The sequence below is a fragment of the Oculina patagonica genome, chromosome 4 (genome assembly GCF_052425735.1).
Source record: "Oculina patagonica isolate OP01 chromosome 4, crgOcupat, whole genome shotgun sequence".
NCBI classification, from domain to species: domain Eukaryota; kingdom Metazoa; phylum Cnidaria; class Anthozoa; order Scleractinia; family Oculinidae; genus Oculina; species Oculina patagonica.
Genome location: NC_135761.1, coordinates 43,772,531 through 43,786,119, shown reverse-complemented (window position 1 = coordinate 43,786,119; position 13,589 = coordinate 43,772,531). Strand labels below are relative to the sequence as shown.

Here is a 13,589-nt window from a genome sequence, read left to right as displayed (position 1 = left end):
CAACACTTCAATATTGGACTCGGCCTTCGGTCTCACTCAAATAACTTTCAAAATCGGGCTCGGACAAATCCAATAAGTGTATGCCAAATGGCAGCAAATTAGAAATATGCATTCGCTCAGACCTCACAATACATTCCCTGAATACATTCCCTCAAACCTCACAATACATTCCCTCAAACCTCACAACCCATTCACCACAAACCTCACATACTGTGTGAAAACACTTGAAAATATTTAGCAATTAAAATTGCTTTGCATAAGCACCCAGTTAAGCTTCTTATTGGTTTGATCACTGGATTGAAGGAACCCTGAGGCGATTGTTTCTCGATCTACCGGTTCCATCGAAAGATCGTTTTGTATGACAAAACTTTTTTTAAGATGTACATCGTTCGGAAAACACTCAAATGAAATGATGTAGTTTGAAGGCACCGACTTCAGGCCTTGCTTAAAGTTTTGCATTTTGAAATTGATTGAGCATTTGCCGGCAACTGAATTTTCGTAGAATAGTCGTGAGGTCCAAACTGGCCATAAGGAAACGCTGGAGCATAAAATTTATTCATAAATAGGAAAAAATATTCATATCAGTACTTGTCTTTATGTTCTTTTTTTTTCTGTCTGGACTCAACGGGTGGGTAAATATTGGCTCTCAATCTGTTTGCAGGAACAAAATTACTCGGACGTACATCTTTAAGGTAAGAGCTTTAACCTTTTTGAAGGTTTTAACGCTATTTTGTGCTTTAATAGTCTATAAGTAGAAGAGTTGTAAAATATGTTTGTGTTATCAGTTTTCTACAGTGTCCTGTTTGTCTGGGCCGTTTTGTGGTTAACCTAAACTCATTTTGCATCGCAGTCGTAAAACCTTGAAATTGAAAGGTTGTTTTAGCCATTCTCAAGAGGTTTCGCTTCTAGTCATCCATGCCTCTATTGAGCCAACATTTGTTTGAAATGTATTTCTAGTTTCAATCCCATTCTAGTTTTCTCAGCTTCTTATTTACATTTGTGCAATAGAATGATCTGCCACGATTAGTCTGTTTGTGGCCTGCGATGGAATGTAAATCTTTCTAAATGGAATGCGCTGTCGCCTGAAATATTTTCAGATATCGACTTGTCAAAACCTTCGTTGCGTTCAGAGTGACTTAAATCAATTCCATGGCAAGCTTGAGGTTTTTATCGGCTGTTAGTTAAGGAGGGGCAAAGCCCAAACAGAGCCAACTATCAAACATTCATAAAGTTCAGCGAAAGTGGTTTATTTATAGTTTTGGTTTGTGATTTCGTCGATTTTACTTGCGCGCGCTACCAAAAGAGTCTATTAAACAGTTAGACAACAAGCCCAAGCGTATAGAAAGCAAAGGCGAGTATTCTTATTGTTTGAGTAGAAACTCTTAAGAATTGCAGTCTAAAAACTACAATTTTATGTTCTTTAACAGTCGTGCCAAGTGAAGCGTACCCGACTAGAGTACATTAATGAATTGATTATTTGAAATTTGAATCAGTTAGTCAATTTCAAGAATGCATTCGTCTTAATAAAAATAAAGCGCGGATCAATGTTCGAATAAAAATTTGTTTTTTGATCACAGCCGCCAGATTTACAGTAAAGAGAAGGTGAGAAATTGAATTTGTCTTTCTACATGCTGCATTTGATAAACGTGAACGCGTCGTGTAAACACATGTTTGAAGGGGTGTCAGACAACGTTTTCGGTTCGAGCGATCATCGAGGCCCTGTAACGGTAAATTCCGACAAGAGACACTGCCATGTATACAGCGACATGGAAGGAATAAAATGGCGACGAACGACAAAACTTTTGTTGAAATAGCGACAGCGAAGGAAAGAGTTAATAAGACTTGAACAGATGTATCACAAATTCCCTGAGTCGTCAGCAAGAGTAGGACATAAATATTTCTCTCTAAAGCATTCAAGGCTTGTTTTTGTGTCCCACTGATTTAACAGGCAAAAGCTTTTAAGTTCCAAGTTGAAAAATGGATAAATAAAATCCGTCAAAAACATCTGTTGCTTTATCCTATCCACTAGTACTTAAATGAAATAAATTACTACTTTGTTGATGCGTATGCAAGGATGTTGGGATAGGAGGTTTCGACTGAAAATGCTTGACAAACAACACTAATACCTTCCTCTTGAGGAATGTTAGTGAAGAGTAAGCAAACGTCTGAATTAACTAGAACCCCTTTGTCTGGAAGTGGAGTTTATATAATGAAGCTTACATAATGAGTGGTGTCTTTGATGTACGACTCTTGATTTTTGGCGATAGATTGCAAAAGCGAATCAGCAAAACTACAAATTCGTTCTGTTGGGCCACCGCTACCAGGCTATTGAATGTTAGCAATTCAGTCGCGGTATCCAAAATGGTTCTAAGGACTCTAAGGAAACATTGGAGCGTGAAAATTATTCACAAATAGAAAAATTTATCCACTGATTAATACTTGTCTTTCTGTTACATGTTCTGTTGGTTAAGTCAGGACTCAACGGATGGGGAAGTATTGGCTCTTGGTCTGCTTATATAAACACTGAAAGTGAATAAAATGGACGCTTATCTAAAAGGTAAGAAATTTTACCTTTTTTCAAAGTTTGTAACGCTGTTATGTTTTTAAAGGTTTCAAACTGAGCAGAAGAGTGTGGTTTTGTTATTTTCTACAGTGTCCTGTTTGTCTGGGTCGTTTTGTAGTAACGCATTTTGTATCGAACTCGCTAAAGTGGTTTTAGCCATTCTCAAAAAGTTTCGCTTGTAGTCCTCCATGTCTCCATTTAGCAACCATTTGTTTTTCATTTATTTCTAGTTCATTCAAACACATCCAATTTTTCTCAGCTACTAAGTTTTATCCGCGCAACAGAATGATCTGCGACAATTACAATGCTGATTGTGGCCTGCGACGCTCTGTCGCAGGCCACAATCAGAGACCGATCTATTCATAAAGTTCAGTGAAAGTGGTTTATTTGTTTATTTATTGAAGCGTTTTAATAGCGCTCACCCTCTGTTTGCAACGGGAGGTACCAGACGTTTAAAACACGTTTAAAACACGGCTACGAAGTTTTACTAAAGAGGGCAGAACTACCTATTTTAAAAAACAGGCGATTGCAAGATATATGCATACTGATGTATAAGGTTAAAAATGGGCTTAGTCCAAATCCGATCCGTCAGCTATTTAAGCCTCATCAGTCGTCCTACCAGCTGAGGCAATCAGACTTTTCGATGCCCCGCTTCACTACAGTTACGTACGGAAAGCATTCTATTAGATACCTGGGTCCAAAGCTCTGGGGCCACCTGACGACGGATGAAAGAAACTGCCAGTCACTTAAGACATTTAAGAAAACGATTCGGAAACGTGACTTCAATAACTTTTTAAATAATGAACGCTGCAATTACCGCCTCTGTGACTATTAATACTAGCCATGTATATAGTCTTTTTTATCACATAAATAGATTTACTTTTTTACCCGTTTTTACTATGTAAATAGCTTCTTTTTATCTTATTTTAACTTTAAATTATTAATTGTAATAGTTGTATAATGATAAGTTTAAGTTTTTTTTAAGTTTTTTTTTCTTAGTCAGGTGTCCACAATTAGTAGAGGGGACTTTTCCCCTCAGCTAAACATTTTACACACGGTAATAAAGTTATTATTATTATTATTATTATTATTATTATTATTATTATTATTATTATTATTATTATTTTCAGCAACAACTGCACAACTAACTATAGCCAACTTAACAGCCTTTCTAATTAAAAAATTAGACTACGAGCCCGAGTTTTCTATGAGCAAATAGTCAACGAGGCGCAGCCGAGTTGACTATCGCTCATAGAAAACGAGGGCGAGTAGTCTAATTGTTTTAGTAGAAACTCTAAAGGATTGCAGTCCAAAACCTACAATATTGTGCACTTTGAAGACAAAAATCAAGAAAATTTACCGCCTAAAGAGCTACGCGCGCGCGTGACTCTTTTCTATCGGCGAATAGAAAACAGTGGGAGAACCAATCATCACCGCGACACATCCGGGACTTTAGAAGCCCTTCTCGCGCGAAAATTCAAAAGCTCATTAGACAAAGAACACGTAATAACAAAGAAAGTCGGCCAAAATGGTCACCACTGCTCGGGAATTCTACTTTTACAAGAAAACGGTTTAGTTTACTCGTTACCATTTATATGGCTTTTGTAAAAATGAGGTAAATAAAGACAATCCGGCTACTTTTACGTCTGTTAATGTTTGGGAAGTATTATCTTTTTCGGCCTCAAATGCAGCTATTTTGCAGCTCTGCATGTATAAGATCGACACTTTGAGGTTGAAAATCTCGAGAAAACAGAACTAAGCAGGAAAGCATTCATATGGCTTTTTATAAGTAGCATTTCAAGAGTTACTTGCCGCTTTTTCGCGCAAATCCGACGGTTGGAAGCATTATCTTTTTTAACTTGTCTGATTTTACCCCCGTGAGTTGATTTAAAATTCCCGCTTGCGTTTTAATGAATTCAAAACTCCGCTTTCATAAACAATAGAGGCCAAGCTAGGGCAATTAAGCATCAGTGAAGTGTGACAAACTGATAACACCAGAATGAGCAAGAATTGAGACACATACTCTTCGATCGCGATCGCTTTCGGAACCCACAATTGAAATGTCTTTTCTAATCGAACTGCAGCTCATTGACCGAAAGCTCTCTTTCGTAACTGAAAAGTTACAATCAATTATTTATAACTTTTGATCAATCCAAAGTTGAATAATTAATTTTTAGAAACAATAGAATGCGAAATCCCACGAGGCACTGACGGCGTGGGTCGGCTCGTTCCGACAACAACATGCGCTCGTTTGTTGTTGTTTTTTTAGTTTTATATGATCAATGCGCCAAATTACAAATTACTTGCGCTGGCAGAATTCGCATGAGGCTCGGTAGAGACGAACGGGCTGAAAGTCAAACAGGCCGAACAAACATGTGAACAAGGAATAGCCTTTGAGAGTACATGATCTTGCGGTACTCGTCAGAGTATTCCCAAAGCTAAGTCCATCAGCCAATTACAACTGACTAGTTCAAAATATGCGAACTATTATGCCGCTCACCCTGAAATCGGGCGCTGTAAGTACATGTCGCTAAAAACAATGGCATTCTGGGCAGTTCGCGGATTTCCAAAAGAACACAACTGAGTTTCTATTAACAAAGGTTAACTGCAGACGTGCATTTTTGGGATTGCTGAGCGTGGAAACTTTTAACGCATATCTCACAGCTTGATTCAATCCGTACATTAATGAGTTGATTATTTGAAATTTGATTCAGATAGTCAATTTCAGGAATACATCGGAAGCGCGGAGTAATGTTCGAATCAAAATTTGTTTCTAATCACAACCTCCCGATTTGCAGTAAAGATATGGCGAAGAATTGAATTTATCTTTTTATATGTCGCATTTAATAACAATGAACACGTCCTGAAAACACGTTTGAAGGGGTGTCAGACAACATTTCGTTCGAGCGACCACCGTGGCCCTGTAAGGGTACGGTGACATAGAAGAAACAAAATGGCGACGAACAACAAAACTTTTGTTGAAATAGCGACAGTGAAGGAAATAATAAACGGCAAACTGGTGTAGTCACAAATCCCCTGAATCGTCAACAAGTGTAGGTCATTAATATTCCCCTCAAGGCTCGTTTTTAGGTCCCGCGGATTTAACAGGCAAAAAGCTTCTTAGTCGAAAAGTGAATCGATAGAATCATTCAAAAACATCTGTTGCTTTTTCCTACCCACAAGTAAATACTAAACTACATACATTGCCACTTTATTGTTGCGTATGCAAGGAGGCTTTGCATAAAACATATCTCATGTCCCTTAGACGAAATGACGAATTAAATTCCGACAGCGACGTGCGGAGCATTGCAAATTGCGACATGACAAGCTTTAAAATTCAGATGGCGAATCGAACTGCCGAAAAATAAATTTTATGCCGGCAAAAAATTGATAAAATTTGCCTTTTTTTAAGAGCAAAGCCATGTTTTACGAACCGTGCTAAGGTGTTTTTAGCGAGCATAAAATTGTTATTAAATTCTCAACCTCGGATATTGCATTTCTAGCTTTCTGATTGGTTCACTGAATCCCGGTTATCAGCTCGTATACCTATGTTTGACATTATATCGGAAATGAGTGCGGCAAGTGCCGCGCGCTCAACGTAAAATTTTTCTGCGGGAAGCGACAGCTCCATCAGAAAAATGGTAGAAAACAGCAATTTTGGCGAGCTTTATGAACAAGAAATAATCAGCGGTGCCTGCCAAAACCTCAGAAATGCCATAATAAAATTAACTACGCAAAACAAAAGGTTTGCAGTGCGAAAAGTTTAATTAATAATACTTGTAAACGCACAACAAGAGCGAGTGAATGAAGTAGAAAAGCAGCAAATAATTTACAAAAGAGCGGCAAATTGACACAGTTTCATTTATTGTACGTCATAAAATTAGGCTCAGCACTTCTGTAAAGTTTGTTACCTTTCAATCTTGGTCTTGTCCTTTTATACTTTAATAAACCTGTTCAACTTTCTGAACTTTGAGCTCAGTTTCGCTTCAAATAATATAGCAGTCTTGATGACAGCCGTGGAGCCGTAAAGAAGTACAATGTAAACACTTGCTTCGTTCGACTTCCACAAGACGTGTAGTTTCCAGAAAAGCTTTTGCTTCGGATCTTCCCGTAAATCTTAACTGTTGTCACAATTTCCAGGATATATAGACGACTTTAGAGGAGATTGTTCGAGGAAAATCTTGGGAAGAAAACTCTCTCGCTCGCTTTCCTCGTGTGTTTCATTCAACTCAAGAAGTGAACACCGCGCCACAAATTTTCCCGCCTTTAATACTATCACCTTGTTTACATCAAACTGAAATATCCAGTCGATTTTAACTTGAAGAAGAATTTAATTAAACAATTATTCTATTCGCCCTTGTTGGATACGAGTCGTTATAGCCAACTCGGGGCTTCGCTCCTCGTTGTCTATTTAATTTACCACCTCGTATCCAACGCGGACTCATAGAATAATTGTTAATTATTCCTTTTATTTTTATGCTGTTTTATTCCGAGCGTTTTACGAAGCAAAATCATTTTGACAACTTGACATCCGAAAGGTTTAACTAAGCCATTTAAAAGCATTTTATTTATCAGCAGTTCACTTTGCAATACCGCAACAAAAAAAAAATGGGAAATTACCGCAATTTCACAATAAATCCAACTAAATCGACTAGAAGATGTTTAAAAAGCATAGAAATACCAAAATTCCTTGCGCTTTTTATTTTCCCTTGCCACAGTGACTTCGACTTTTTGGTGCTTATGCGTTTATTTCACACACATTATGCAAATAAGGTTGCTAAAAAAAGACCAAACATAAAAGAACCAATTCATTGTTAGATTTAGAAAATACAAACTAATCCACACAAATTAAATTGTATAACTATGTAAATGGCTAAAATTGACGAATCATTGTATATTGATCTTTGCGTGCTTTTCAAGGAATGTGGCAAATATTATGCAAATTACGTTGTCTGCAACTCTAGTAAAAGAAAGTGAATTTTTTATATAGCCTGTCTAATGTAAGAGAAGTTGTGTTTTTTTTATGAGACGAGACCAGCATTGGACTAAGGCAGCCCTAGACAATATTAGTTCCCCTTTTGCTTTATGCGACAAATGGATTGAATCAGTGCATTGCACCAAGCTAGACAAACCTGAAGTGCCTCTACACTCGCCACAAATTTGCGTGCACAACAGAAAGGGCGACAGCTTGTTTCGAAATAAGCATTCTTTTTTTTTTTTAAATTTTCAATTGTCGAAAACACTAAGTAATTACTCTTTGGCTAAAAACAAATGGCAAAACTGTCAATAACATTTCTCACGAAAACTTTTCTGACACGAATTATATCATTGTTGCCTACAAATAGCACAAAACGACCACTATAGTCGTTACAAAAAATACTAAAAGTTCTAAAGTTAGTTCATCAGGTAATGTAAGCAAATCAAGTTGTGACGGCCAAACTATCTTTTCGCGTGCAAGGGTTCTTTCTGAGCTCCTGAGTAAGTAATGAACTTTGCTTCTATATGTACCGATCAGTTATGAATGTAACCGTTTAGAACAAGTAACCTAAACTAAAATTGCAATGTAGAAGAGGTCAATGTAAAACACAGACTAGCATGCAGACTGCAGACCGGTGGTAAAATGTAGACCGAGGGTAAAGTAACGAAATATGAATAACAAATTCATCTTACCCCGTTGGTTCCATCTTAGCCTGAAGCCCTCCTGGACACGTTGCGTGATTTGAAGGAATGTACGTGGGAGAATCCGTTTCGCACGAGAGATCACAAAAGTTAAACTGGTGATAAATAAATTTTATTCTGCGTTCACAACTCTTGAAACTGCTTTTAACAGGCGCAGATTAAAATAAAATGTACAACACTTTTATGTTTGGCGAGCGGTAAATTAAACAAATCAGAAATGGCGTGACGTAATTCGTATAAAATTGATTTCCGAAAGGGCTGTAAACCATTCAATTTCGCCCGGATTACAAGAGCTGAAGACTTAGATTTGAAGGCTCCACAAAAATATTTAAAATGATTTTGTTTTTGCTGCAAATAAAGCTAAATTTGACCGCATTTGTGAAGGCATAAAATTTGTTTACCGTCAGTTCATTTTCGTGTTCGCTCATGCAAAAAGAGTTGTCTACGGAACTTCGAACTTTTGATAATCAATCACACAACGTTTGATACCCACTGTTGTTGCGTGCTTGGGGAAATTAGCTTTCTCCCTCTCTGTCTGCAACAGGAGGTACCAGGACGCTGACTCTGTTCATTTTTTAGTGCTTCTTTTTCAGCAACAACTGCACAACTAACTATAACCAACTAGCAGCCTTTCTAATATAGGTAAACGGAAGACATGTTTGGGTTTCGCGGAACTTTACCGCACATCATTCCAGCATGATTCAATCTGTGAAAACACACTTTTTTGGTGATCAACAAAATTAGAGAATAACCAATTAAAATCCTATGAATTATCTACAGAGTTGGACTAAGAACCCAAACAAGAACCGCAGGTAGGCGGGACACACGGACAGTTTTGATTCCCGAACATGACTACTCTGAGAAACGGAAATAAGCCAGCCCAAACAACCCTTACGAACTAGACACTAGACAAAACTGCTAAAAGCAAGGAACTGTGAGTGTGGAGTAAAACCTGAGCAACGTTGGACTTTAAACTAAAGAGTAACCTTGAACAACCTTGGTAACTGAAACACTTCACAACACCACTTAGAACATGTTTTTTTCAACACGTGTTCACGCTTTGATGTAACCTATCGGTTAAAACGGCTTTGTGACTCATATTTCGTTACATTACCCTGGGTCTGCATTTTACCCCTGGTCTGCAGTCTGCATTTTACCCTCAGACTGCATTTTACTCCCGGTCTGCAGTCTGCGCTTTACACGTGCACTGACCGAATGCAAGAGGCAACTGAACACAATTCGCCCTGAATTTTAGACGTCTTTTATTGGTCGTGCGGGAGAATTTAATACAAAGCTCACCAAATCGTCGATTTCAAAGGTACATCACTGAGTCCTGTTAGACCAGTTAAAACTGAATTGTTTTTTGGTCCTCCTATTCTTAAACGACTAAAGATTCTGTATAGCACATAACTGTTTTGTAAACTGATCAACATGAAACAGCAAAATCCAAATAATTCGCAAGGTTTCTTGAAAACAGACCAAGCGGCTTAGTAAACAAGTGGACAGACATCGTAATTTGCATAATATCTGCCACACTCCTTTAAAAGCACGCACAATATTTGACACACTCTTTTAAAAGCACGCAAAGAACAAAACTCAATAATTCGCCGATTTTAACCTTGAAATTTTCTTAAACGACTAAAGATTCTGTATAGCACATAACTGTTTTGTAAACTGATCAACATGAAACAGCAAAATCCAAATAATTCGCAAGGTTTCTTGAAAACAGACCAAGCGGCTTAGTAAACAAGTGGACAGACATCGTAATTTGCATAATATCTGCCACACTCCTTTAAAATAAAGCACGCACAATATTTGACACGCTCTTTTAAAAGCACACAAAGAACAAAACTCAATAATTCGCCGATTTTAACCTTGAAATTTTCGAAAAAGTTCGAAGTCGCTGTGGCAAAGAAAGATAAACTCAGAGAGCCAAACTATAATACAGGATGGAATACGGCCAATTACTAATAATAATTTCGCTTAAGAATAAGTCAGACGAGTTCACTTTTCAAGTTAAAATGCCGTTTACATTCATTTGCTTAATTTTATTTTCATTAAGATGTTGAAAGAGCAAACGTAAAACATTTAGATTTTGACACGTGCGACCTAATCCGGGAGAAGGATTGCCATTATAGAGATTAACCAGGCCTTTTTTCGGCAAACGGAAAACGCGAGCTTCTTGTGTTACCTTTTATTGAATTCTAAAAGTAATCACTCAAAAAACGGAGAAAAAAAACCCACATTCACGACAAGCATAAAACTACTCATTTTCGCGTACAAACGGCAAACGGCAGACAACTAAAAGCTAAAGTTGAATTTTTGCTATTCGCGGGAAAAACAAGCGCCATATGCTTAATCTGGCAGAGATTTTTTTTTTTTTTTTTTTTTTTTTTTTTTTTTTTCTCTTTTCCCCTTTTTTTTTTTTTTTTTTTTTTCTAATTAAACCGGTAGTGTATTCAAATCACGATCTGCTACCCACCCACCCCCTCTGCATGCTCAATATGGTTAGAAATTGATTTGCAGCGTGAGGAACAGATTCAAGAATATTTGTGCAAACGTACTAAACGTTGTTTTTATCCTTATCTTCAGTAATGGCCTTAACCCCTGACCGAGTTCTCGAAAAAATTGGCAGCTTTGGTCGTTACCAAATACTGTTATTCAAGTAATCTACGTTAACGTTCTTGGCTGGTGCTGGTATGGCTGGCCAGCACTGCTTAACACGTTCATCGCTGCTGAGCCTGGCTGGCGTTGCGTCCAGAATGGTAACAACAGCGAATGTAAAGTGAACGAAACCGTGTACCTTGGAGATGACAGATTTTATGACAGATGCGATATGTCCAGGGAAGCCTGGGAGTTTGTTGACGACTACACATCCGCTGTCACAGAGGTAACTGCCTGACAACTTTTGTTTTACTTATTGTTGTTGTTGTTGTTGTTGCCCTGTAAAAACACTTGTGAAAAAACAACTAGGATTGCGATTAGACAAAAAAGGGTCATTCGCAAGGGTTTTTAGGGGGGGCTCCTTTTTTTTTAATGCCTTGCGAAATTATTTAGCACTGAATAGAAAGACCTTAGCTTGATCCACAAGATGACAATTTTTGCTGACCGATACGTAATATGACCCAATTAGAACCGCTATGATTTATTTCACTACTTCCTCTGAAGATATAGGAAAGTGATTCAACATCAACGCCAAATGCAAAAGGAATGTAACACTAAAAGAATTGTACAATTTTGGAAACGTGACTATGTTTGGTCAAACATATTTGTAATTATGACGTGATGGACACATAGTTGGCATTTCAAAATTCCTATAATTGATGAATGAACGACTACTAAACGTTTCTGTGTTAAAGAGTAAATTGTCTTTTCAAAACTAAGATAGAATCTTAAGGGAGTTGCATCCACTCCCCCCCCCCCCCCCCCTGTCTTCTTCACTCATTCCAATTTTAACTTATTCTGATTTCCTTACAGTTTGACTTGGTGTGTGACAAGGAGCTGTACGGTACTATCTCGTCCTCCTTGGTCTATCTTGGCTCGCTGATCGGAAGCATCGTTATGAGCACTTTATCAGACAAACTGGGCAGAAAAAAAATCACATTTGGTGCTGGTTGTATAGTTTCCATTTTTAGTCTGCTGACAGCTTTCCCGAAAGTCTACTGGCTCTTTGCTGTCTTCCGGTTTTTCGTTGGTTTTGGCTTTGGTATGTATAAATATTTGTTCACTAAGGAAAATATAAATAAACAACAAAGATGTAGGATAGATAAGGAATAGACAGCAACTGACAAAGGCGCGCAAGTCATAACCTATCCATCAAAACAAAACATAATATGTCACTAACGCTCGCTTACTTCAGTGAGAAATTAGATGACATTGAAATCCGTGTTGAGGCCCTTTCCAGTAGTTGAAAGACGTTTGCAGTGTTGAATGGCGACCTGGAATTTTTTAAAGCTATTGAAATCTAGGATGGTGGATTTACAATATATTTCAGGCGTCATGTTTTTGCCATATGACGTCATAATTGAGAAGAGACTACTATTAAAATGAACAAGTTAGTGCTTGATATGCCATACAAGTTCCAACAGTAAATTCGTCTGGAAATACAGGGTTGGATAAGCTTTCTGGCCTACAAAAATAACTTTGTAAATGTAAAATACAAAATATTAATTCTTGTATTTTTCAATCAATAGGAGGAGCAGGAATCACAATTTTCGTATTGGCCCTCGAGTTCGTGGGCATTAAGCACAGAAGCATGATGGGAACATCTTTGTGGTATTCTTTTTCTCTGGCTGCTATGACCTTAGCAGGGATTGCTTATCTTAGCACAGACTGGAGGATACTGTGCATAGTGACTGGGGCACCAGCGATCCCACTCCTGATTGGCTACTGGTATGTCATATAGTAAGAACTCCCTGATAGTGTAGTGGATTAAACTTTGAAAAAAATGAAGTATTTAAAATGAAAAAAAAAAAAAAAATGAGAAAAGTTGATAGTGTTAAAACTATTCCAAGAAGCAAAGCGTGGTCAATTCATCCGTGGTGCGCAAGGAGTAGTTGAAAGACGTTTGCAGTGTCCAATTTTGGCAACCTGGCAATTTTAAAAACTATTGAAATCGAGATGGTGGAGTTTGCAATAATATTTCAGACGTATTTTTGCTATGTGATGTCATCCCAGGGGGGGTACTCCGGCTTGTAAATGACGGGGATGATAGAAGGATTTTTTTTGGGTTTGAAATTTTCGATTCCGGGATTTTTTTGGGTTGGAAAATTTGGCAAGTATTTTTTTGGGTGACTTGATTTAAATAGGGGATTTTTGGGGGTATTAAAAACGAACTGAAGTGCCTTGGCGCGGCCTTGGCGTATTTATGGTATGATGAATAAACAAACACGAGCGTTCAATTTTTTATGGTTTTCTTTGTGTTATATTATTGCCCCTCCTGGCAATTTAGGGGTAATTTGACAAGGGATTTTTTTTGGGGGTTATTTTTGTCCAGGGATTTTTTTTGGGAAATGTTGGAAGACTAAGGGAGTTTTTTTGGGTCCTGAGTTTTGCCTCCATTCGATCATCCCCGTCATTTACAAGCCGGAGTACCCCCCGTGGGGATATCATAACCTACATGGGACATTTGTTAAAAGAATGATGTATCTTCGAATCAGTTTAAATGTAATACATGCGTTATAATGGATATGTAACCAGAATCAAGCTGTCTCTGTGTGGGATTTTTAAAGTTGGAAGGTGCTTCTTCAAAGTTACTAGCCTAGCATCCAATTGTATTAATTAATTTTATTTCAGGTTTACTCCAGAGTCCCTTCGCTGGCTGTTAGTAAAAGAAAAGAAAGACGAG

The 13,589-nt window shown here is 37.7% G+C and overlaps 1 pseudogene across 1 annotated transcript in view; it reads left to right on the top strand.

Moving 5' to 3' along the window:
* The first annotated feature begins 652 nt into the window (after positions 1-652).
* The window catches only part of LOC144652562 (organic cation transporter protein-like), a 19,486-nt pseudogene continuing 6,549 nt past the window's right edge, over positions 653-13,589 (top strand). Inside the window, exons 1-6 of the transcript XR_013570561.1 lie at positions 653-692; positions 2,472-2,557; positions 10,835-11,132; positions 11,720-11,948; positions 12,436-12,634; positions 13,538-13,589. The exon at positions 13,538-13,589 is cut by the window's right edge and continues 164 nt beyond it. The product of XR_013570561.1 is annotated as an organic cation transporter protein-like (transcript). The remainder of the gene's footprint in view (positions 693-2,471; positions 2,558-10,834; positions 11,133-11,719; positions 11,949-12,435; positions 12,635-13,537) is intronic.